This window comes from Rattus norvegicus, chromosome 16 (genome assembly GCF_021556685.1).
Source record: "Rattus norvegicus strain SHRSP/BbbUtx chromosome 16, alternate assembly SHRSP_T2T, whole genome shotgun sequence".
Classification (NCBI taxonomy): domain Eukaryota; kingdom Metazoa; phylum Chordata; class Mammalia; order Rodentia; family Muridae; genus Rattus; species Rattus norvegicus.
The window spans coordinates 759454-785255 of NC_141549.1; the positions used below are offsets into that span (position 1 = coordinate 759454).

Here is a 25802-nt window from a genome sequence, read left to right on the forward strand (position 1 = left end):
CAAATCATTGTATTCCTGTCAACTTCTAAATCATGTATTGCTAAGCAGTCTCACCTTGGGGGTGAGGACGTGTACTTGGAAGGGTTAGTTAGCATTGCACCCAAGGCTCTGTTCCTTTCTGACATTCAAGGCTGCCGCCCCATTTTTAGCTCAAGGGATGAGGTCATTAGTAGTAGAATAGAGTAAGTTTGGAACAAAGATGAAATAGTCCTTCCAGATTCCTGAACCCAAAATGACACCATTCAGTTGGCAAGGTGTCTGTGTCTGTCAGAAAGATGAAGGTAAATGAGTGGATTTGGGGGTCCAAGGACTCGCTGTCAGCAGAAAACAGAGCTGGGCATACAGCAATACCTGGAATGTGAGTGAAGGAAGAAATTCACAAGGACACCACACGTTTTAGAACAATAGGGTCTCAAGCCATGCTGGTGTCATATGGGGGAACACCGCAGGAGACCCCAGTGTTAGGAGAGAAGTGCGATTGATCACACCAATGAATGTGGATTCTAGAAAGCTAGACACCAGTGTTAGGAAAGACACCGGTGTTAGGAGAGAAGTGCGATTGATCACACCAATGAATGTGGACTCTAGAAAGCTAGAATAGAAGAGTTCATTGTACTATGAGAAGGGAGAAAGTCCTTTGTCCCTCTGCTCTGGACAACAGAACCCTCTTCTACCAAGGGAGAGTTTTGGACCAGGATGGGTCTAAGCATGTGATCCCCTGCACTCCGGGGACCTTTATTATACTCTGCAATGTAACCAAAAGGTGTATAGGGAGGAACCTGTACTTATGGAAGAATACCACAGAACATCCTAGTCGATGTCACAGTCTTGAGCATTTAGCCCAGAGTCATTTCCTTAGCATGTGTGGGGACTTCCTGGATATGATATAGGAGTGCAGGTTATGGCTTGAGCATCATTTCCAAGAGCTAACAAGGAGTATCAAACTATCTTATTATCCAGCCACAGGTCATCCACACAAGGGCCTCTAGCATAGAACATAAACTGATGGTCCCTGGAATCTTCTGGAAAGGTGTTATCAGTTTTGTGTGTGTGTGTGTGTGTGTGTGTGTGTGTGTGTGTGTGTGTGTGTGTGTAACTAGAACCAAGCCCTAGAACATTAGAGTCAGTTGACCATATTTGAAAACTCTAAAACATTGATGTTGAAAAGATTCCATGTTCTGTCCTCCTTCAAGCACCCCTGGCGTTTCAGTGGTTGCATCTGTCATCCAGAAGAGAAGCTACATCTTGCATGTGCCTCACAGCCTCTAAAACATGGGAGAAGCCTCCCATCCATTCTGCAAAGATCTCGGCCCCAGGCCAACTCTACCTCCAGACTGAGGCAACCACAGGCTCTGTGCTCTCCCAGAATGTTCCATGCCTGCTCTTTAGTTTGCCTTCAATGGACAAAGGAGACAAGACAAAGAGAGGGTGTGAGCTGGGATGCAGGTGATGACCAACACCACATCTGTTGTGGTTTCATTTCTGTGGCTGTGGTCAAATATCCTGATGAAATGCAACTTGGGCAAGAAAGAGTTTATTCTGCTTATAATACCAGGTTACAGTGCATCGATAGGAAAATCAAGGCAGAAACATGAAACCAGTCACATCGCATCCAATCAAGGCCAAGGAGAAATGGATGTATGCATTGCTTGCTTGCTTGCTTGCTTGCTTGCTTGCTTGCTTGCTTGCTTGCTTGCTTGCTTGCTTGCTTGTGCTCAGCCCCATCCCTCCCCTTTTACACAGTTGAGGAACCCCTGCCTAGGGAACGGTATCCTCCCCCACTGTGGTCTGGGTCGTCCCACATCAGTTAATGTAGTTAAGAGAGTTCCCACAGACACACCCACAGTCTGATCCAATGTAGGCCAACTCACACTAAAACCCTCTTCCCAGGTAAGCCTAGGTTGTGTCGAGTTGACAACTAAAGCAAGCTAGCCATCACAATACCTCTGGACCTTTGGGTGTTAAGAAGTTGCCCTCTAAAGATCCAAATACCTTTTATTCAAATTCTCATGCTGGAATTAGTACAGGATCTGGCCTCTTCCCTCACCAGCCTCGCACCCCTCCCCCCCAATGAAGCATGCCATCCTAGAGTCATCTCTGGAACAAAACCATCCAAGTAGGAGCGTAGAAGACCAAATCCCCCATTTCTTTGTCTTCCTCTCCTCCTGGTGTCTTCTTTTGTTTCTTAGGGAGAGGCTGAGGCACACCAACTCAAAAAATGTGCTTCAACTGAAGGAGAACCTGGAGTTTATCTAATAGGCAGGTTGGGAAAAATGAAAACGCTAATTACTTCAGGGGAAGCATGGAGAATGAGTCAGCTGATTGGGCCAAGGGGCAGCCAGTAGGAGCTGGTCCCCCCCTCCGCCCCCCGTTAGAGGATAATGACTTATTCTCGGGGATTTTAGCTGTGCACACACAACAAAAAAATCATTCCAAGTGTCTGCTAGCAAAATCCCAGGCTGCCGAACATTGCGTTTGAAAATTAATGTGACAAGCTGGAGGCCTGTTTGCCCCAAGATCAGAAGACAATGAAAGCTTCCTCCCCAGGAAGTGTCTCAAGGTAGAAGAAGAGACAGGGAACTGGGGAAGCAAGGGGGCAGGGCCCCACCCCGGGACCTGGACAAGAGTCAGCAGCGAACCTGGCAGCTGCCTTTGTCTTCGCAGTCAGGCTCAGCCTCCTCAGTTACTGAACCTCCACGCAGAGGCTGGTGGGACTGCTCATCAATCGCCTTATTCATCCCGTCATTAAAATGATAGGTCTTGCTATCTGAGCAGCACTGGCTGTCTGTAAATCAGGCACACCTCCTGATAGAAAGGTCTCCTGGCAGGACCCTGTACAAGGACTTGGGGTTCACCTGAACACCACTGGACTCCAGGAGCTGAGGACCCCCAAGTCCAGGTTCTTACTTCCCAGCTGGCTATGGAATTAATGAAGCTGGGTAGCCCTGGATGCGAGGCACACTCTGGTCCTTTATGGCTCTTTGTCTGCAGTCAGGCTCTTGTCTTTCAGAGCTCGCTACTGCTGTCTCTGGGGCTGGTGCAGCAGTCAGATAATGAACAGTATATCAGCGCAGTGGAGAGGGGGGCAAGGGGGAGCGGGGTGAGTGAGCGCCTGAGCCAGCCAGCCTGACTTATTATTCCTTCACTCTCAAACAAAACAAAATCATTGGCCTGCCAGGGTCATTAAGGACCCCGGGGTTGTCATAGAAACGACCTTTGGGGCCCGGTGGTTGTTAATGCATGAGTGACTGCCTGCATTGTGTGTTCCCAGAGAGGTCAGAGTCTTGTTGGTGGCTTAAGAAAGAAAGAAAGAGAGAGAGGAAGAAAGAGAGCCAGCACAAAGCCCAGAATTGGACAGCTGACATCCAGGAGGAAGGCTGCGTAAGATGGTCCCGAATAGCTGTCTGGGATGGTGACTCTCTGCTGCCTGGCACCTAGTAGGTGCTTAATAAATGTCTGAAAAGGTGAGAGGGTGCACTTCTCTGTTTTAAAATGCTCTTTTCTCTCCTCTTAATCCTACCCCTATTGAAGCTGCCTCTCCAGTGTCTTCTCTGAGGGATAGGTAGCTATTCAAACTTCTGTGATTCCAGTTAAGATTGGTAAACCTACAGGCCAGTTTCAGATGGACTTTACCTTGAAGCACAGCACTGAGGGAGACTGTTGCAAAAATACAGGAGACCAGAATGAAGTTTCCAGCCTTGGACTTTATGTGTCTTTCCCAAGTCACCTCCTGGTCAAGAGTAGAGATGCTATTAGCAGAGTTTTAGGACCAAGCCCCAGCAGCCAAATCCTAATGAACTAGGAGCCTGGCCACAGGGCTCCAGTGCAATAGTTAAAAAGATCTAAGAGATGTCGGGAAAACACATTTAATCAACACAGCCACAAGGGATGGGTCTCAGTGGCCCCCAAGTCCATCTTTGGGGTATTAACAAGCCCTGGATTTAAATAGGGCAATTGAAGTGTTTGTGGGGGAGGTGTTCAGAATTAGGTGTCAAAGTGTGGTCTGGCTGATGTTATCACAGGTTTGTAGAAGGCCTGTGGCTCAGGGGGACAAAGTGGTTCCCATGGAATGATTGCTGCAGCTTGAAGATGATGTCATGAGGAGGTGGCCTGTTGAGAGGCTTTTTCTTCCGGTCCAACTTGACCTTAGATTTAGGACAATGGGTATGAAAAGGCTACTGAGAAAGCTGACAGTAAGGTGGCTCAATCATTCTTTGTTCCTTCAGACTTGAAGGCAGAGAAGGGAGCCTCTGTGGCTCCAGTTTTTGAACCTACAGTCATTAACAGGCCTGTGCAATTCAACAGGCCAGGAACCTGGAGGAAAGGACATAAATACAAGATGAAGGCAGAGACTCCGACCTTTGTATTATTTTGGTTCCCTTGGGGGTTCAAAGTGAGGAATGAATGCCAGAACATTCTCTGAGCCCTACTGTGTGGCAGAGTGCCCCTTACCAGCTGTTGCTTAGAATAAGCTTAGCCTAAGTTGACCATCCCCAGGCTGCCATCCCAGCGTCCAGAAAGAACTTATATTTCAGAACACACCCTGCTATTAACTGGGCAACTTCTCGCAAGCCTCCTGCACCACTTTCTTTATCTCTCTGTAACATCAGGGATGGTCCAGATGATAACTAAGGCCCACACTTGCCCTGCTGCCTCTGCTGGGGTCTTCTCTCAACTGAATATTTTTTAGGTATCCTTTGGGTGGCAACAGAATCATTCGAGAAGGCTACAACTGGTCAATTTCAGTGGCGCAACCACAGAAGTGAAGTAGATAGTGCATTTTCCAATCCACCCAATAGGCTAGGTGCGTCACTCGACGATGGCTGTGTTAGTTAATTCTCGCTCAGTTTTAACCCTGTGACCTGCCTGAAGTCCCAAGGTCAGGTGGAGTTAGAACCTGAGACTTATCGGGAGACACACCCACTTACACATATGATGCAAGCAAACACACTCCCAGGGAGCCGGAGGAACAGGAGACTGCAGAGCCACAGTGACAGTCTGTCCCTGTCTCATCTGTAATGCTGACCAAGGTGTTCCCTGGATCAGTACTGGAGAGGAGTGTGAAGGCTTAACATTCTCAGCCCTCATTCATGGAGTCTGAAGTGCAGGTTAAGAGGTCTAGTGCCCTTCCTTGTTGTTCCTGTAAAAACAGTCTGCACATCTGATTCGCATAACTGTCATGGCTGTGGTCTGGCACCTGCTCCCCCAGGGAACAAGGCAGAAGCAAGCTAGCTCTTGGGGTCCAGAATTTTCTCTTCCTTCCTGACTGCTTGTTAAAAAAAAAGCCCAGCATGGAATGAATTCAGCCTGATGGTTGATGGTTTACTTTCTTTCTCTTCAGCAAACAACATCTTTCTGGACCACTGAAGAGACAGAAGTCTTGGGGAGTTTCCTAGGTTTACCAAGGCGTAATGACTCCACAGTAAAACACTTTATCATGTTGGGTCTAAACATTCAAGAAAAGTGTTATGGGGTCACTGGTAGGAAGGGAAGCTGGAAGCTGGAAGCTGGAAGGAACCAGCTTCTCTGGGACCAGAACTAGTCCTGAGTCTTGTAAGAACTTTGGGTACATGCCTCCCCTTGGGGAGCCTATTTCCATTTGTAAAGGGAAATCCAGTGTGATGGGTGAATCTTACAGAGCCACCATGCTAGTGGGAAGAGCTGAGTTTCAGCCTCAGATGCCACATAAAAGCTAGATACAATGATGCATGCCTGCAAGAGCCCAGTTCTGAAGAGGCTGACAGGAGAATCCCAGGAATTTGTTGACCACTCTGTCCAGCAGAAGCGGTGAACTACAAGTTCAGTGAGAGACCCTGCTTCAAAAATGTATGATGGGAAAGGATTGTAGAAGATTCCTAGCATTGATCTCTGGCCTCCATGTGCATGTGCACAGGCATGCACAGACACCCACACATACGCGCACACACACACACACACACACACACACATACACACATACACACACACACACTCATAAACATGAAGTGCTCTAATTCTGAAGCCTGGGTTCTTCTAAAGGATAATAAACCTCAGAGCATTTGTTCTTAATGAAATTAACACCAGGTTATACAATCAAAGTGCTTGCTGGGAGGTTGGTGCACCAGCAGGCTAGAATAGAATGTTTCTCCTGGCCTTAAGTTCAGTATGTTTCCTTAGAACTGAGACTAACACCCAACACTATAGGAAATGTCACGAATATTTGCATAGCCTACAAAGAATATTTGCATATAATTAGTTGTATAAAACAGAATGCATGTTTCTTGGGGTGGGACAAGACAACACTCCTATGTGACCCTGGTGTGCCAGGTGTTTGTCAGATAGTGCTGAGTCCTTAGCACCACAGATGCTTGGCACTTGTTGAAGGAATCTTGAACCTGAGGGCCAGAGCCGGAACTGGCTGACAGTCATACATAGGGACATCATTATTCCTGGTGCCACTGCTTTTCTCTCCTACGGCATCACAGTTTCTGGTGGAAGAGTCATGTGTGCAGTGACACCTGCAAGGTTGCTAGAATTTAGTCAGTCTTCTGTTACATGGAAGGTTTGGACAAAATGACCTCTATGATCCATTTCAACTTTGAACGGTCAAACTTAAAGCACTTATTGAAGTAGCAGTTACCCAAAACAAACTCTGAAATACAGTCTGCCCAGGATACCCAGGAAAAGCATGCTTGGATCAAATGCATTTGGAAAATATCCCTAATTGTGCTTCCAGTTAGAAACTTAACAATGCATGTTACAAACATCAAACTCTCTGGTAAGGCATACAATAGAAGCCCAAGTAATTATTTAATCTCTTTCCCAGACTTGCTGAATTGTCAACCCCTCTATTTCTCCCCACACAACACATAGAGGCATTTGTTGAGGTTACTAAAGTAACAGAATTGGCTCTAGTTTGTGGGTTCTCACCAGGCGGAGCACCAGCAGGCCTCATGAAGAATCAGGGGTCAGAAGTGGGAGCTGGAGAGGGAGCCTGATTAAGATTGATACTCACACCCAGCTTCTCCCAGAGCTCTTAGAGCTCACACGTGGTTCACTCGTGAAAAGCAAGAGGCTGGGCTCCCAGGCAAGCCCCTTCTAGAATCTCGATACTGGAGTATCTCAGTGCTTTCTTTGTGTTTGGATACAAGCCCACTTATGGAAGAACACAAAGCACAGGAGCTTTTCTGATGTAATCTTCCTTCTCCCTCCCTCCCTCCCTCACCCCCGAAAGCTGGCCAACACACTTCCCCCAAAACTGGTGAGTCACTGTTCCTGCACTTAGTTCATGCTGTTCCTCAGCTCCATCAAGTCGGTCCATTCCATGTCTGTATAGGGACCCCCTTACTCCTTCGTAGCTCCTTCCTCTGCATCACAGAGATTGTCACTTGCTCAAATTCAGCCTCCCAGATCTGGTTCTGTTGGCCATGTTGACTAATCTGCCAGTAGCTGTCATGTGCCTTTGGGTTTTTGAAATGCCTGAGCCTCCTACTGGACCACAAAAGTTCTCAAGGAAAGGGATCACACTGTGTGACTGACTAGCACCTGTCCAGTCTGGTGCTGAAGAACGTTTTGTTGAGTAAGTAAAAGAAAACATTGCTATGTGAAGTAACCTTGTGTGCCTGGGCCCTCACTGAAGTCCAGCTCCTTTGCTAGAAACTGTAATATATCTCTTCATTTAAATTTGATCTTCCTCCCATAGCCTGACATCAGCTCCCCACTGACTCCAAGCCACTAGATAAGGCCCACCTAACCTTCTCTTTCCGCTCCCACAGGCTCAGTCATGTTTCCTGCCAAAGAGAAGACCAAAAGAGGGAGATTTTGTAACCAACAAATAATTGACCTTTTGATATCAAAGGTGATTTGCTCATGAAGAAAATAGCAGTGCTAATTTCAAAATGGTAACTACCTGGTTGGAATTTGTATCTTAGTAAAGCTTCAAACCAATGCATGGATGACTTTTGAAAAGTGCAAACGGACTCTAAAATTCTATGAAGAGAATGTTCGTAACATTGCTCACTTGTATTCTCACTTCCTCCCATTTCACAGATGAAGAAACTGAGATCCGCAATGACTGTAAAGTTTGGAAGTAGAGGTGCCAAGATGTAAGCTCCGTCCTTGGTCTTTTGTTTGCCTTACTGAGCCCTAAGTTCAGGTCATCAGCTCAGGCTGCATGACTCCCCTGCAAGATCATGAGCTACTTAAAAGCAAGGACCACGACTTCTCTTTGGCAAGGCCAGTTTCTGGCCCAGTGCAATGGCACATAATAGCCCTAAATAAACATTTAAAGAGTAACTGGACGAATGAGAGAAATATCAAAAGCTGGGCATAGCAGTCAGCTCAGTATGGATCCCATGTGTGAGATGGAGTCGGAGGGTCCTGAAGGTCTCAGGAGTCACAAGTTCAAGGGTAGCCTGGGCTAGGAAGTGAGCTCTAGGTCAGCCTGGGCAACTTATTAAAACTTTCAAAATTAATAACGAAAAAGTTGTAAGAATATAGCTCAGTGCTAGAGTCCTTACCTAGCAGGTACTAGACCTTGGGAGCAATCGGAAAGAGGGAAGGAAGGAAAGAAGAGAGGGAAGGGGGGAGGGAGAAGTAAAGGGAGGGAGGAATAGACAGACAGACATGCACACAGATCAAAACACATAGAATCTAGGGATTAACATTCACTCTTTTAAGCTGAATAAACTTGCAAGAACTAATTTGTTTTACAGCAAAAGATTTGAATGTAAAAATCTAAAGATACCTTATTCAAGTTGTCTGGAAAGGAGGGCAACTGTAGTGATTTGTTATTCTTCAAATTAACATCTTGGAACAATGGTGGGAGCCATAGAAAGGCAGTTACCCTCTGCTTATCATCAGCTCAATATAAGATTACTCTGTGTGTGTGTGAGAGTGTCTGTGTGTGAGTGTGTGTGTGTGAATGTGTGTATGTGTGTGTCAGTGTATATGTATGGGTCTGAGTGTGTGTGTATGTGTATGGGTGTGAGTGTGCGTGTGTGGGGTGTGAGTGTGTATGTGAGTGTGTATGTGTGTGAGTGTGTGTGAGTGTATGTGTATGGGTGTGAGTGTGAGTGTGTGAGTATGTGTGTGTGAGTGTGTGTATGAGTGTGTGTATGTGTGTGAGTGTGTGTGTGAATGTGTGTATGTGTGTGTGTGAGTGTATGTGTATGGGTGTGAGTGTGGGGCGGGTGGGTGTGAGTGTGTGTGTGTATGAGTGTGTGAGTGTATGTATGTGTGTATGTGTGTCTGTGTGTGAGTGTATATGTATGGGTGTGAGTGTGTGTGTATGTGTGTGGGTGTAAGTGTGTGTGAGTGTGTGTATGAGTGTGTGTATGTATATGTGAGTGTGTGAGTGTATGTATGTGTGTATGTATGTGTGTCTGTGTGTGAGTGTGTGTATGTGTGTGGGTATAAGTGTGAGTGTATGTGAGTATGTGTGAGTATGTGTGTGTGAGTGTGTGTATGTGTGTGGTATGAGTGGGAGTGTGTGTGTGTCTGTGTGTCTGTGTGTGAGTGTGTTTATGTGTATGAGTGTGTGTTTATGTGTATATGAGTGTGTGTGTGTATGTGTGTGTGTGTGTATGTGTACCATTAACCAAATAACTCAAGACACTTGTGTGAAAGGGTAGATGGTGGAGAACCAGCATGACTGAACTTGAGCATACGGGAAGGACTGCTATTTTAATGCTTTTTAATATATATCTTAACCCTCTCTTAGAGGTTTTGAAAAGCAGTTTCAGTACATGTAAATTCCCTCATAATTGCAGAGTGCTAGAGTGCTTCCCAAGTGGCCTCTGTCCTTTAAAAAAAAAAAAAAAGCTTTAAGCCATTCACTGTCATGACATTTGTCACTTGCTGAATAAGCCACCATCCCTGTTTTGCCACAAAGATGATCCTTACCCAAAAACCCAGCCCTATGAAACCCACAAACTCCAGAGGGAGCAGATGCTTCAAGCTAAGTGGGCACTGCCCAGCAAAGTGGGCAAGGACTGTGAGCAGTAAGAACACTGAAGCAGAATGAGTGTCAGCATCTTGCCGGGCACAGGGCACAGGCTTTGAACCCAGAGACCACTGATGAGGCCAGGTGGGTGGGGTGACTCCAGCCACATGTGGAAGGCAGGGAGGAGAGGCAGGAAATGCACGCCTTCCCCAGGGTCCCAGGATTGTTTCGGTAATTACCCCCAGCTTCTTCAACAGCTTGTGATTTGTCCGGTGCCTGGGAACCTGTATTTGCCTCACACAATGCATAATTCATAGGGCATGGACAGCAATTATGAGCTAATTGAGGGGTGTAATGTTTAAAGAAAGGAGCCATTATGAGGCACATAAGGGAGACTGGAGTGAAGACACTCTCGAGTCCATGGAGGCTCGGTGCCCCTGATTCAGCCTTCCTCGAGATGACTCTAATTGTCTCCTGAAGGGCACTGAAGCTGGGCACAAGAGTGCTCCTGCTAGATGATGCTCAAAGGGTCCCAGAGTGACTTCCCTGCACTCGTGAGCTTGGTCTTCCATTTGTCCTGCGGACGCTGTCACCTGGTTTCATCCGATTTGAAGGATGTGATGTTTTGACCCTGACCATACTTGCAAAAGGAGAGTGAGGATCTCTTCTCGGGGGGTAGAAGATGCCAGTGAAGAATTTATGCTATTTTCACCATAAAATTACCTCTTAAAGGAGTTCCAGGAGAGATCCTTAGGTGGTACATCCACACAAAATAGGGAGCTAGCTGCCTTTCAGAGGAGCCCCTGGGCTGGCATCCTGTATGTGACCAGTTTTACTTCTTGCTAAGGGCCACTGAAACACAATCATCCATCTGTGATCTCAGCTTCACCATGTGAACCGAGGAATGCAGGAGTAAGGAACAGCCTTCAGAGCCTCCCAGTCCCGAGTCATCATTTCTGTGTACCCAGACTCATCTATCTGACTGGAAAAAAAAAAGTTTTGAGACTGAGTATCTCTCTGCAGACTAGGCTGCCCTCAAATTTGTGGGGAGATCCACCTGCCCTACTCACTGAGTACTGGAACTACAGACTTATGCTGCATGCTTGGCTCTAATTGGACATTTTAATACATCCCCACAGTCAACCTTTGCTTCCTTTGGGACCTACACACTGTGACTCCCAAAGGAGACCTAAATGTGACTGCCACACAAGGTGATCATGTGATAATACGTCAAGAAACACATTTCCCCTTCAGTTCCACTGCCAAGCCAGGTGCACATCTCATAGCAGTTTATCAAAGATACTTTGTAAAATAAAGATTCTGCTAATGCCTGACCTTTGTGTAACTGGGAGCTGGTGGTATTGTGTATCACATATGGGTCATCACCTTTCTGGAACCCTGTAGGCATCAGCATACATCTCACTCAGACTGCTATAGCATGGCCCTTTGGAACTTGAATTTCCTCCTCATATCCAATCAAGCACCTCTACAACAGCATGTTGATACTATATGAAGCCCTCCTTAACAAGCCTGATAGTATTACCACAGCTACTCAAGCTGGGCTGCAGTACCCTGCATCACCAGTAGAGGCCGCTTTTTGAAGTGTGTTAAACACACAACTCCAAGAGTCAAGCCATCATGGAGTCATCCCATGGGTGCTAGAGGTCTTATTGACTACTTTGTCCAAACAGGCCTTGAACAGATGTCCCTGCTTTGTTCTGTACAGAACTTACTCTGGCTACAAAGGAATCAGCTGCAGTGGATCATCGACTGTCCAGCAGTTTCCTCACTGTGTCTCTTTTAAGCAGAGCACCTGGCCAGTTTGCATGGCTGCTGATTTGGCCCCTTAGAACACAGGGGCTGGGCCTCTGCTTCTCATGCCCTGCTGAGAGAGTAACTCTTCCTGAACAGTTTTTAAAGCCTCTTTATTTTGAGGCTTTCAAGGTTAGAAACTGAAGGATATCGAAAGGAGCCCATCGCTCCAAGACTAAATCCAGAAAAAACTGCTTTTCCCTCTTTCTGCTTTAGCTCTGAGAGTTTTATCTGTGTGCCTGTTGGTTTTTTGACAAGGGGAATATGACAAACAGGAATGTGGGTGGGCTGACCCTTTCCCCTTCTGATAGGGGTGGCGGTGTTGAGGGATTTCTGGCAGAAATTCTCCATAAACTCAAACACACACACTCAATTCCCCTCTCCTCCCTCTCCTCCTAGATCTGACAAGATTTTCCTGCCATGTGAGCCACTAAATTTGCTCACTGAGTTATCCAAACTCCTTCAAAACTGTTTTCTTCCTGTTGTCCCTCTCCTTTGAGGTTGTAACTAATTGTAACTAAATGTAACTAATTCCAAACCAACTCAACTCACCTGGTTACTTTAAACTGTTGCTTCTGCCTACCACCAATTCATCTTCCATCATGCAAGGGCTTGGTTTTCCAAACTTCTTCTCCATCTCCTTGTCAAACTCCTTCCCCTTGGCCGCCTCCCCACTGTTGCAGGGCCAGGCAATGGCTGAGAGTTAGCCGAGCCCTGCCGGACTATCTCTGCCTCCCACTTTGATGTCTCCTTCATTCAGGCATCCCTTCAACTTGAATGCCCATCAGTCACGGATCAGGTACAAGGACGAGATCCAGGCGACAAATACCATAATAAAGAGCCATCTTCGATGAGCCTGTGGATCTTGTGACAGCAAGCTGATCTCACTGTCACCCTCTTGGCTGAGGGCTGTGACAGAGAGGGCAAGGGATAGCTAAAGCATAGAGAAGGGTATAGCCAGTGGTTGGTCCCCAGAAGACTCTATTCCTGACTAGGCTGATTAGAGTTTTTTTGGCAACTTGACACAAGCTAGGATCATCTGAGAAGAGGGAACCTCAGTTGAGAAAAGGCCTCCATTGGATTGGCCTGCAGGCAAGTCTGTGGGCCATTTTCTTGATGAATGATTGATGTGGGAAGGCTCAGCCCACTATGGGCGGTGCCACCCATAGGCAGGGAGTCCTGGAGTATATAAGAAAACAGGAGGAGCAGACCACAGAGATCCAGGCAGTAAGCAGTCCTCCATATTCTCTGCTCCAGTTCCTGCCTCCAGGTTCCTGCCCTGCTTGAGTCCTGTCCTGGTTTCCCTTGTAACATAGGAGTAACATGGGAGAAGAAACAAACCGTTTCTTCCTCAAGTCGCCTTCAATCGTGGTGTTTTGTCACAGCATCAGAAAGCAAACTAATGCACTACCCTACGCTCTCCGCCTTTTCCCTCAATCATATCTTCCCCTGACATCTGGAGAGCCGACTCAATGCCAAAAGGCCTGCTTCCTGTAGTGTGAATGCTGGGAGGCTTGGACTACCCACCAGCACCCACCTTGGGGATTCAGATCATCTCTCGGTTTTGCATACACAAGAGCTTGTTTCCCATAGGGTGGCCTTCAGAAAATCCTGGTATGGACAGAGGAGATGGATAGGTGGCTGCTTCTCTTGGGGAATTCTTCTCAGATATCCTTATCCTGGACTTAAGTTTCAATTTACACAGCAAATCACTCACAATTTTGTAGCTTATAAGGAGTATTAGCATATGGTCAAACCTCATAACCAGCCATGATTCGTTAACCTTATTCTCATTGTCAAGATGGCAATGAAGGCCTTGACTGGGCCCCACACGGCAGTAGAGCAGTACAGATAGACTCAAAGCCCAGCCATCTGATCCCTTAGCAGAGCCTGACTCCTACAGTGTGCCTCCTGCCATACTCTCTGAGATGATAGAATACTCACCAAAGACTGGGATTCATAGGGACTGGTGATTGGCCAGAGGCCACAGGAAGCAAGTGAGGGAGGAGACGGGGGATCTGAGTCTTAGGCTGAGTCCACCCTGTGGGCATGTCTCCTACTGAGGCTCTAGATCATTCACATCATTGAAGTCGTTGGTCCTGAAATGGAGTCTCTTGAGCAAGAATAGCAGGAACATCTGTGAGGGACGCCACTCTCTGTACCCACTCATGACCCATCAGACTTAGGAACTCCAGGGGTGGGTCGTCTGTGTTCCCCCACCCACCCTCCAACCTCTCACCCCCTACACACATACACACATTCACCTCAGATTTTTGACGCAATCTCATGTTTGCAAGGCTGACTTAGATCATGGCTTCTCCACACTGCAGCACCTTGGATTTAGTTTCATGAGCCTGAGGTGAGCCTGGGTATGAACATTTTTCACACCTCCTTATGAGATCCTAGTGAACGGCAGAGGATGGAGACTGTGAGACTGGTCTATCCTTTTCCTCACAGTGGTCACATGGTCAGATATCCTGCTGGTCTTACAGGCAGGCCACAGGCCTACCATGTTGACCCTAATGGCACGATGGCACATGCATGAATGGATGCTGCTGAAGTCCCAGAGGAGAGACATAATGGGAAATTGTCACACCCCACTGTTTCAGTGGGTTGTACTGTGCCAGCTGTCATTCTAGGAGGATCACAGGTGTAAATCTGCACGCAGCAAAGGCAGCGTTGTGCCACAGATGGGGGTGTGGCACGTTCACTTTGACGGCTCTAAGGCTCATGTTTAAATCTGCATCGAGGGCTGGAGATGTTCAGGTGGTAGAGTGCTTGCCGGTATGCATGAGGCTCCGGGTTTGATTCCCAGAAACAGACAAATCACACGTGGTGCTGCAACCTTATGACCCATGGTTGGGGAAGTGGAGGTAGGAAGATCAGAAGCTCATGGTGAAAGACAGCATGGTATACTTGAGAGTCTGCCTCAAAAACAAACAAACAATAAATCTGCAGTAGTGCTTTGACATCTCATCAGAGCAGTGTAAGCAGAGGTCTAGTTGTAGCTTTGTATAAATTTAAACAGTATGCACTGGTGATTGTTGAAACCCACACCAGGGAGCTGTGGGAACATGTTTCCTCTGTTAATTCCTGAGTTTTGAGAGTTGTCCCACCATGCTTTCTGAAGAAGTTGACTTGTGCTTCACCCACATGCCCACAGATTCCCTTCTTTTATATAGGCATTCAAAGCTTATCTGTTGGGGGGATCTCGGCAAACCCAGGGCCCCCAGACCCTCTAGAGGGCACCCAAGGACTCTAGCATGTCCTCTGCACCTTGGGTTGAAGCAGGAGTTATCTTTGAAGATTTCCAGGCAGTAATTAAATGTAATTTCAGGGGAAGAAAATCTGGTCAGTTTCGATGCGGGACAAATTGGCTTTGCCTATCTGTCTTGGAGGAAGCTTTGTGCGTTAGTCTGCTATCGGCCGTTTTCCTGGAAGCATTGTTTCTCATTTCAATATAATTGCTTCAAAATAATGTGGAGAGATCAATTGCCACTTGTCAGCTGTAATTTTCTGTCACCGGGGGAAAATAATGTGGGGAGGAGAACAAAATATGAGTTAGCTTATTAGCCAAGATGGAGGGAGCATGGAAAGGCTGCCTCCGCACGGGACAGTGGGTTTATCCAGCCAAGATAGAGGAAGCCTGGAAAGGTTGCCTCCGCACGGGAGAGTGGGTTTATCCAGAGGACAACATGCTATTATATCTCCCATTCCTGTCCTTTTTGCTCCCATGCCCTCCCTGCCCACAGCTGTCAAAATCCAACCTCTTACACCGTTCCAGCCCTGTTTCTACTCTTCATATGAAAAGCCTCCCTGGCCTCTAGCCATGGAGACCTGGCCTCCCGTCCAGCTTAGTGGCTTAGCCAATAAATACAGATCAAACACCAGGTTTATGTAGGAAGTCTTTAGGCCTCAGTGAACAGAATCCTCCCTGACAGTGATGTCAACATCCGGCTCATTTTCTTCCTATCAGGAAGATGACTTCAGGTTGGGTTTAGAATCCTCTTTACCAGGACTCATTTGTTCTTTGAGATGGTCAAATAGCCACCCAGGCTGCAGATAGCCACCTGCCTCCCTGCAGGAGAAGAGGCCAATGCAGGCACCTCCCACGGAGGAGTTGGCTAGAAAAGTCAATCTCTCCCAGGAACCCCTGGCAATGTTTAGAAACATCTCCAAGGTGGAAGTGGTGTATAACAAATTGCACCTATTTAAAGTGCACGATCTGATCAACCTAGATTAAGTCCTCAGTCAAGACAGTTCAGAGATCAATTATCCCCACAAAAGTCTCTTCCAGAAGTACACCTCCCCACCCTGCAGATTGGAAAAGGAAATTATCCATGCCCCATTGTCCAAACTTGCTCCAGTAACCACCTAGAACTTGGAAAATACTTGGGAAAGCCAGGACTTTGGTCATGACAAGATACATGGGAGAAAGAAGCCTGGAAGCAAATGCTGGTCAGAGTGTGAGCATGTCTACTCTGCCTACTGCCCTGGTGTCAGTAAGAGGAAAGGGCTGAGCAACAGGCTCTCTGGCTGTGCTGTTGGTGGGAATACTCTCATTGGCATAGCTGGGTCACAGCAGAATTCTGTTGCTGTCAGCCAGTGAGTGGACTGGGAGGTAATGGGGCCTTTAAGATATGGGATCTGGTGAGATCTGGGTCCTTGAGGTCATGTTTTTCCAGGGAATCATGAGTCCCAGCCTTGAAGGGGTCAGCTTGCTGTGTCATGCAGCCCCACCATGATGAGCCACCTTCCTACAGGATTGGAGCAATAAGACTGACCTATCATGGGCTGAAAGCTCCAAAACCATGAGCCAATATAGGTTTTCTTTATAGACTAGTGTCACAAGTGTTTTGTGACAGATACAAAAGCTGACTCACACATTCCGTAGCTGCTCCAGAGCTAAAGAAGGAAGAGAACTAGATCCCTGCATGTATTGTACATATCGTGAACCTGTTGTTTGCTAGGTGGAGCACCTCCTATGTGTCCAGTCATTACGAAGCCCCTGAGTAGTATGGAAAGCATGGGTTTCTCGACCTTTCTTCAGTGAGGCTCACAGAGGTGACACAGTTGGCCTAGAGTGACATAGATGTAAAATAGAAAACTAGGATTCTTGACCAACCTGAGACTAACACCTAGGCTCTTTTGTCTTAAGAAATCTGTGCACTAGGACTTAAAATAATGGTAGGAGACACTGGCTCATGATCGACTCCAGCAGGCTTTATACGTGACAAGACATGCCCAAAACTTGGCACGCAGAGGTTACAAGGCCTCAGTTAAAACCCTCACCTGTAGGCACTTGCCATTCTTCATTTCCTGTGCCCACAATGTGAAGGAGCTCCATGGAGAAGAGTAGGAACTGAATGCATAGTCTGGCGAAATCTGGAGCTATTGACAGCTACAGGACCTTGGGGCTCCCATGACCCCATAAATATATAGAGGGGCCCTCAATTGCTCCTACAAACCGCCTCAGAGATCTAGGGGCCAACTGCGGTCCTACAATTACAGATACTCTTTCTGCCATGCAGGGATAGAGAGCCAGAATGGAATTTCTGGACTGCAAGAACGACCAACTCCGTGGCCTTTCGCAAGGCTGACAACTTCTCTGTGCCTACCTTTTCCTAAGTGTAGGGACAGCCTTTCTGTTTCCTCAGAGCATGCTGTTCTAGGGGAGGCAACATCTTCCAAATATGTCTCCTAGACTCGGTACAAATGAGGCATAGTAGAAAGAACTGCCCAGGTGAATTTGAGAATGGGTTACTGAGAGCTAGATCTTGTTTGGAAATGTCACCATTTGACAGAGGTCATGGGACCCACACTTTGGATCCATAACATGCATGTGAAAAGGTTATGGTGTTGTAATTCCAACACTGGAGAGGGTGAAACAGGCAGATGCCTGGGGCTCCATGGCCAATGGGTAGAGCTGAACCCATAAAGCTTCAAGTGCAAGACTATTTCAAAGAAACGAGGAAGAGGCTCCTGCCCAAATGATGCCATAGGTTGACCTCCGACCTCCACAGGCACATGCACCTCTCCTCTACGCACAAATGTACATGTAAACCTTGTCATTATTACCTACATGGAGTCCCACCCCATCCAGAAAGGTCTTCTGGCCACAGCCAACAGGTACCATATGCCTTGGCCCCAACCCAAGGACAATGTTCGAGGCTTTGAAGCTCTAGAGCTTTGAGTCTTTAACATCTGAAGGCCTCTGGACAGTGTCTCCACAAGCTACAAGCCAGAGATTTAGTGCCACACCATGCTTGAACATCCATAGTGCTCTCATCCCAGAGCCCCTGAAGGGAGGCAGAGGGCCCCATTGAACTCTGAGCTGCAAGGAGAGGGAGGGAATCGTCCACTGTGGTGGCGTTGAACTACTTCCAATGGTGAAAATGCTCCCAGACTGACCCACCTTGAAACAAGCTATCCAAGGTCAGAATGATCTTGAATAGATCCTTGCTTTCTCAGAGCCTCGCCTGTGCTAGTATGCCCGTGGGACTCAATATTGTACATGGGGGAAGGGTGGGTGGAAGACACATCCATACTTTTAGGGAATCATCTCTCTGTGACAGAGTTTGGGGGACAGAGACCTTACCAGTCCCTGGCTCCTGGCCAGCCAGCTGCCAGGGGAGGCTAATGAAGCCCTATCAGTTCTCTGCCTTGCCCTTCCCTGTGGTTAATGGGGTGGTCTCATGGTGGCCGGATTGAGCCCAGGAGCCTGGAGCAGAGTCCTTAATGAGGGCAGCTTGGTGATGAAAGGCCCCTTAAGCTTCAGCCACCATTACTACACGATGAAATAAATGCAGTCGGGCTCCATCCGGGCTGCACAAGAATAAATTTGAATAGCAAGACACAAATGCGGCCCTTAACTCTGACGCGCAAATAGAGTTTAATACCGAGGTAAACTGAGACCGCTTTTATTTATTGCTGTGTAAATGTATTTAAAAAGTATTGGCTTTGTGCAGCTACAGAGGCCTGCTCCTCCACAGCCTGGCACTTTCATGCCCGCCGCTGTTATTAGAGCCGTAATGAATGGGCCGCTGTGAGTGCGCTCTTCAGAAGGGCTGCAGAGGGACGAGATTAATGGGGTGACAGCATCGAAAGGTACAGACAGCCTCTGTTTCCCAGCCGTGGTTCACTGTCTACAGCAGCACCTCTGCCTTTGTTTGCTCTGCAGGAGCTGTGAGGCTGCTGTAGACAGGCGTTGGCAGGAGCCAGGCTTGGGGATGGAGGCTGTAAGCAGAAGCATCCTGAGATCCTGAATCGGGGACCAGGAACATGCATGTCCCACTAACCTGGGGTCCAGCACCTCTCCCTGCCCCAGCCTGCACTACACCTGCAGCCACAAACAAGCCTACACTTGTTTTTGTTTCTGACCGTCCACTGCACCCCAACTCATTCTTTTTGGGGGTTCTCCCATTGCTCCTAAAACCCAGTAGCCACATACAAGGTAGGGATTTGAGCATGCTGTAGAGCTGCTTCTCAGAAAAGGGCATGGTACATTTAATATCCTGCTGTGTACAGGTCTGCAGGACAAGGTGTTCAAATACTAATGCAAAAGTGAGCTTGGGCAGTGGTTTAAAGTGAATAGACGGTCCTGGGCTGGGAACACGCAAATCAGGTACAGAGAAATTACTTAGAGGGTTGGAAAAAAATTAACTAGTATCTCACATCCCTAGAGGGAGGGAACGAAAGACATTTTATAGGTATGGGCGCAGAGGCAGAAAGACATGTATACTCAACGTTACATGGCAGAGGTGAAAATAGCCCTCTTTGGTGTGTCAGGGAGAGATATTCCATGGCTGGCCAACAGGGCCTTCTTCCCTATTCTTCACACTTCACTAATGGACTGGGCAGATTGTGAAGAACTGATGCTGGTGAAGGAAAAGGGATTTCACCTCTAGTTCAGGAGTGGGGATCTGGCAAAAACACAGCAAGTAGAGGCTGTGTGAGCCAAGCGAGCTGTTCTGCCTCTCTGAGCCTCAGCTTGCTTGTCTTTCTAAAGTCCAGTGCTGTGTGCTTTGCATAGAAACACACACATCTAAAATACTCAAACAACACATGGCAAGGAGCTGGGGAGGTGGCTAGGTCAGAAGGTACTTGTGCAAGCAGGAGGATCTGAGTTCAGACTCCAGGACACGTGTAAAAAGCTATGTGCTGGGGGCGTGCACCTGTAATCCCAGCAGAGGGAAGTAGAGACAGGAGGATTCCCTGGAGCTCAGTGGCCTTAGGCAAGTGGTGCACTCCAAGTTCAGTGAAAGTAGGTAGCAGGCAATAATGAGGGCACCTGACTTCGATTGTTTGCCTCCTCCACTTTCTCTCTCCCCAACCCTCCCCCCCCCTCTTCTCTCTCTTCCCTCTCTCTCTCTCTCTCTCTCTCTCTCTCTCTCTCTCTCTCTCTCTCGTACACTCACACACACACATACACATATGTACACATGTGTGACTGCATGTACTCCCCCACAAAAAAAGACACGTAGCAAAGCCTTAAAAACACAATAATAATCTATATACAGCATATTTAGACAGCAAAGCCAGGGTAATTCCTACATTGGAGAAGTAAGATACACTGTTTTTGTGAACAATTGGATGATTGTAGTTAACAATAATATTGTAGATCTTAAAATCACCACAAGAGAGTTCTTTGAATGTTCTACCCACCGCAGACTGGACAGGATCTAAGGGGATAGAAACATTATTGCCTTTATTTGATCACTATACCATGCATTCACAGCATTGCATCCATAGAAGTGATACTTACTGTCCTGGTTTGGGGACAGGGGAAACAAGGTTTCGCTATGTAGCCCTGGCTGTCCTGGAACCAGGCTGGTCTACAGAAACCCACAGAGATCCACCTGCCTCTGCCTCCCGAGTGCTGGAATTTAAACTCTGCACTATTACGTTTGGCTAACAGAGTATGTCTTTAATCCCAGCATGTGAGCGGCAAAGAAATGACCTGGTAAGGAGTGGGATATAGACATGTGTTTCTCTCGTTTATTTTTTTAGCAGACAATGTTGGGGTGGCTTTCCCACACATATACATGAGATATAGCAGGGACCTCAGGCCCTAGTACCTGTCTTTCTACAACTTACTGTCTAAGGACCACCAAGAGGGGTGATAAGGCGGGCCAGGGACTTAGTGGAGGATGACCAGGCCTGGTCGCACTGACGGAACATCTTAAAACATCTTAGGAAGTTGGAAAACGAGTTATTCATAGGTCTGATGACAAAACTTTTCAGACAAAAATTCCAACATTCAGCACCAGGCTGAACAACTCTGGTCCAATTCTGCAAGCTGCAGGTAGTCTCAAATGCTTCAGTACTGACAGAGGTAGAGAGGGAAACTTAGCTTCATCATGGACTCAAGGGACTTATGATGGTCTGTGCATGAGACAGGGTAGTGCCAGGGACAAATAGCATGCTGGTGGGTGGACCTGTACCTGGGCCAGGAGGAGGCAGCAGGTGGGTAGAGCTGGAGGTCCCAAAGGCAGAGGTAGAGCTGACCCAGCTGGTACCCAAGCCTGAGCCTACCCTCAGCCCTCCTGGCCACACATTAGTACTCATTAGCACATCTTCTAACTTACCAAGAAATTCAATTTTCTACAAAATAACCCGCCAAGTCCCCAGGGAACCAAAACCCTATTCATCAGAGCCAGCCTCTCAGAGGACCTCACTGTCCGCCCTGTGCATCCCCTCCTGAAGGGAGGCTGGCCCACCGTGGGAAGAGAGGCTAATTGGCACCACAGCAGGCTGGAGTGTTTTTTCCACTGGATCTGCAGTTTCTGAGTAAACAGGCATCAAATGAGCAGAACGCATGAGCCAGGGGAAAGTCTGCATGCCGGCCATGTGGCTTGAATTAAAGCGCCACACAGTCACCAAGGCCTGTGTGCTAAAAAACAAACTTCCAGGATGGCAGGGATGGGGCTGTTTTCTGTGGCCTTTTAAGGGAGGCAGATGTCAATTTTTAAAAAAAATTCCAAATAAAAATGTCCCTGGCACTATTTCTGACAGCATTTCACAAACATCAGCCCACGTGAGCTGCAGTGTACATGCTGACGTGAGTATGAATATACATGACGGTGTGCGTGAGAGAGGACTTAAAAAGGGTTTGGACACACACATGTACCACAGTGGGCAAAACATGTAAGTCTGTGCAGATCTGCATGTGTGTGCCGCATGGACGTGTGTGTGCGGTTATGTGTGGATGAATGTGTGTGAGCATGCTGAGTGCTGCATGTGGGAAGGCATGAGTGAGTCTGTGCGTCTGTGTGTGTGAATGACTATGTATGACATGGGTGGGTTAAGTGTGAATGTATGAGTACACTTCATACGTGTTTCATGTGTGGACAAACAGGTATTGTGTATGTAGGGGAGGGACTGAATACCTGTGCCTCCCTCCTGCATTCTTCAGTGTGCATGTGTGGGAGGGGACAGGCTCCAAGGCTTCAGCTAGGAAAGCAATCAGACCTCCCATTTATCTCTTGTCTGTCACCCACAGGGGCTGGTGGTGTGGCAGGTTGGGAGTTGGGGGGTGGGGAGGTGCAGCCCAACTCCTCAGATGCCAGGACTCTCTATAGCAGGAGAGCACCGAGCCAGCTGGGGGCAGGGTACAGGTTTCCACCATGCTCCCAATTACTGGCACCTCTGAGCAGCTTCTGGAAAAGGCCTTGGTTGCCAGGAGGAAGATATTCCACTGAAGTATTCCCGTCCCCACAAAAAGAGCCTTCCACATATTAGCCACATTTTTCAACATAATTATCCCCAGCCCACACACACAGCTTGGAGGATTAAAACATAAAATACAGTCTGCTCCCCACACATGAGACCAACGCTACAACTGGCATCATAATAAATAAATGAGTGGCCTCTCTCCTCCTCCCTGCTCTGCTTCCTCCCCTCCTGCCTCTCCTCCCCTTCCCCTCCCCCTCCACTCTGCTTGGCACTGGGCTTCTTGTGCATCTTGTCTTCTTGTTCCAATCCCTCCCTCCCACCCTCTCCCAGTAGAGCCCAGGGTGGGCAGCATCACGACTGAGAAAGTCACCCTAAACAGAAGCCCCTGCCATGAATCTAGGGCTTTGTTCGTTAAGCCACCCGGGGTTCCGGTTCTGTTCGGAGCTCGGCTGCTGCAGTGTTCACTGTGCTAAGAGCTGGCTGATAGGGTGGGGGTGGGAGAAGGGAGGGAAATGGGAGGAGGGAGATTTTCTAAGCAAATGGCTTCTTGGATCATTGGAGAGACATTAAGAAGCCTCCTGGAGCACCTCAGAGCACCTAACACCAATGTCTCCTGCAAATGGATGGAAAGGCATCAGCTGTGGACTTGCAGCTGTGGCCAGCAGCTCGGGTTGCTAGGGAACAGCCCTGAAAATGTTTGTCTTCCTGCTTCTGATCTGGATACACCTGGGACTTCCAAGTCTAGGGCCAGTTGTTCCAGCAACAAGGGCCAGTGAAAGCAGGAAGAGAGTCCAGTCGAGTTCCAGGGTATCTTATACACGCCAGACAGTTCTGGGTGAGATGAGCTGTCAGTCAGCTGAAGATAGCCCCATTTGGACCCTCCCTGGAGCTGATTGGTCCTGAGCCTACTACTTCCTGCCCCATGGCCCCTCTTCACTTTTCTCTGAGTTCCTTTCCTCCCTGCTGCCCCCAAGGACTATCTTCTGCTGACCATGCCCGTTCTCTTTGGGGGACAGAGGTGAGGCATCTTCCCCTACCTATGCAGCTGTACACTAGAAATACTGACATGACAGCTAAAAGTTGGATGTGGTTCTCCACAGGCCAGATGATTGAGACATTTAGGGGGATGGCATGGCCTGGTTTGGCTTATATCACATCCCCAGATATGGGCTGTCTTAGTTTTGTGTTCACTGCTGAGTCTGTTAGGAGGTGAAGAAAATACTGAGTGGGTGGGGCCAGAGTTGAGTGGCAAGAAGAAGTGGTCACCTTGGGTTCTCATCATACCTCTGTTCCTAGGTACTGTTAGATAAGACTCCACTAAGCCTCAGTTTTCCTAATCTATAAAATGGGCCTGAAAGAATCAGGTAAACTAGTATGCTGAATGTTCAGAGTGCAGGTGATGTTTCCAGACCTCAGGCCAGGGCCCAGTGTAGCTATAAGCCAATTCCTCCTCCACTTTCTACCTCTCACCTCACCCTACCTCTACTCCATCACTATTCTGTGAGTCAGATTGCCTCTTCATGTCCACATAAGTCTGCCTTTGAGTCCTCATGCTGTGATTTTGCTCACCTATCCTACTGCTCCTACCCCGCAGCCCGTGAGCCCTGAAACTTGCCTGAATTTTCCTTTCTGAGCTTAAGCCAGACCTTGCCCCACTGGTAAGGAGCTGGCTGGAGGCTCAGAGTTTAAGGATCTGTAGCTGTTTCCCTGCTGTATTGCTATCCAAGAGCCGGCTGCTGAACCTGGCATCTCATTCCCATCCCAGGATGCCACAACTGACTCGCTCTGCACACTTGTTCTTGCGACAGCCACACCAAAGCCCAGCCACACTATCCCTGCTATCCAGAAGAAAATAATCCAGGCTCTTTCCCGGGGCCTCCAACATCTCATTGGATGAAGGGAAGGGGACAGGAAAATCAGGTACAAAGGTACTGTGCTTCTGCACCCAGGCCTAGCACACAGGACCATGCAAAGCATCTCTTGAACTAGAGGCTGTCCTTCTACACAGAACTCAGCAAAGCTCAGAGCTGGGTATAAATCCCGCTTTGTGGGTGGCAAAACTGAGGCTTGGAGAAGAGAAAGGTTTCATCTGTGGCTGCCCCAACAGTACCCCAGGCTGAGATTTAAGCTACCATGACACTTGAGTATCTGTTCACTGTGCAGGAGTTCACTTATCACACTAGGATGCATTGCTGACACAGAGGTAACACAAGGATTCTGGAGATAGGGCTTTTGGAATAGGTAGATTGCCTAGACCAAGATCTGGTCAGGACCAGGAGTCCCACAACTTTTCTCCTACTTCCAAGGCGAAGGATGGCACCCAAGCAGGCATGGCAAGTTTAAGATAGAGCAGAAGCAAGAAGTGGGGAGGAGAGAGGAGATAGAGCCTCTGGTCTGATTCAGGGGTCCAATCAGCAAGGACAGAACCACTGCAGGACTGGCTTGAGGATCCCTGAATAGCAGTGTAGAGTGTACAAGTGTGTCTGTCTGTCTGTCTATGTGCACATGTCCCTCTGTATATGTGTCTCTTTTTTGTGTGTCTATCTCTGCGTGTGTGTGTATCCCTTTTGTGCATCTATGCCTGTGTAGGACAGTGTGTCTGTCTCCCCCCATGTGTGTTCCTGTGTGTGTACTGGTACCTCTGTGTGTGTCCATTTGTATGTGTCTGTGTATGGGTCTGTGTGTGTGTGTGTCTGTGTGTGTGTCTGTCTGTCTGTATCTGTCTGTGTGTCTGTGCCTATCTATGTTTGTGTTGCCTCCCCTCCTTCATGTGTGTATACCTGGGAGATACCTAGAAACCCAGAATGTAGAAAACCTGTACCCTGGGGGTCCCTGATTCAGAAGATGACTTAAACACTTCTAAGAGTAGAGAGAGCTGAGTTCAAAGTGCCCAAAGTGACTGTCGCTCTCCTCTCCTCCCCTGCCTCCTTAGGAGACAGCACATCTTTGGCCACTCATATCCCCTAATGGATGAATGCAGCGTGGGAGTCGTGGTCAGACTCTGATGTTGGGACAGGAGTTCCTCAGAGAGAAAGAAGCCAGTGTCTCCTGGGCTCTATATCCCTTCCTGCCTCCCCAGGACTGGTCTTGCCTCTAAATTCCCTGAGTTGCTATAGTTGAAAATCTACAGTTGAAATTAAATGTCATGCTTTTGGGGCTGGTGCACTAGCATCCCCCACTACCAGGCCCAGCTCTATCCAGATGCCGAAGCAAGGTCCAGGGACCACTTTTCTGAATGTTGCAGTTGGTGAGGGACATGGCCACTTCTCCCACTCTCATGACCCTGAACCAACTTTCCTGCCTGTTGCAGATGGTGAGGGCCAAGGAAGAAGAAGAGAGAATCTCTCTCATCTGTGTCACCTCCCAACAGACAAGAGGCTGAGCCAGCCTTCCC

General features: G+C 47.9%; 2 long non-coding RNA genes across 3 annotated transcripts in view; one reads left to right on the plus strand and one right to left on the minus strand.

The window, feature by feature from the left end:
- Positions 1–1450: 1450 nt before the first annotated feature.
- Positions 1451–25802, minus strand: part of LOC120097393 (uncharacterized) — a 35815-nt gene continuing 11463 nt past the window's right edge. The window contains exons 2-3 of the long non-coding RNA XR_015639613.1: positions 3634–3730; positions 1451–2252 (exon numbers count right to left, since the gene is read on the minus strand). This is a non-coding gene — a long non-coding RNA (uncharacterized LOC120097393). The remainder of the gene's footprint in view (positions 2253–3633; positions 3731–25802) is intronic.
- Positions 3384–11256, plus strand: LOC134482311 (uncharacterized). Of its 2 annotated transcripts, XR_015639615.1 has the most exons (4): positions 3384–3464; positions 7755–7880; positions 8029–8084; positions 10770–11256. It is a non-coding gene; the product is annotated as an uncharacterized LOC134482311 (long non-coding RNA). The 2 variants fall into 2 exon arrangements; XR_015639614.1 differs by lacking the exon at positions 10770–11256 and having other exon boundaries at positions 8029–8681.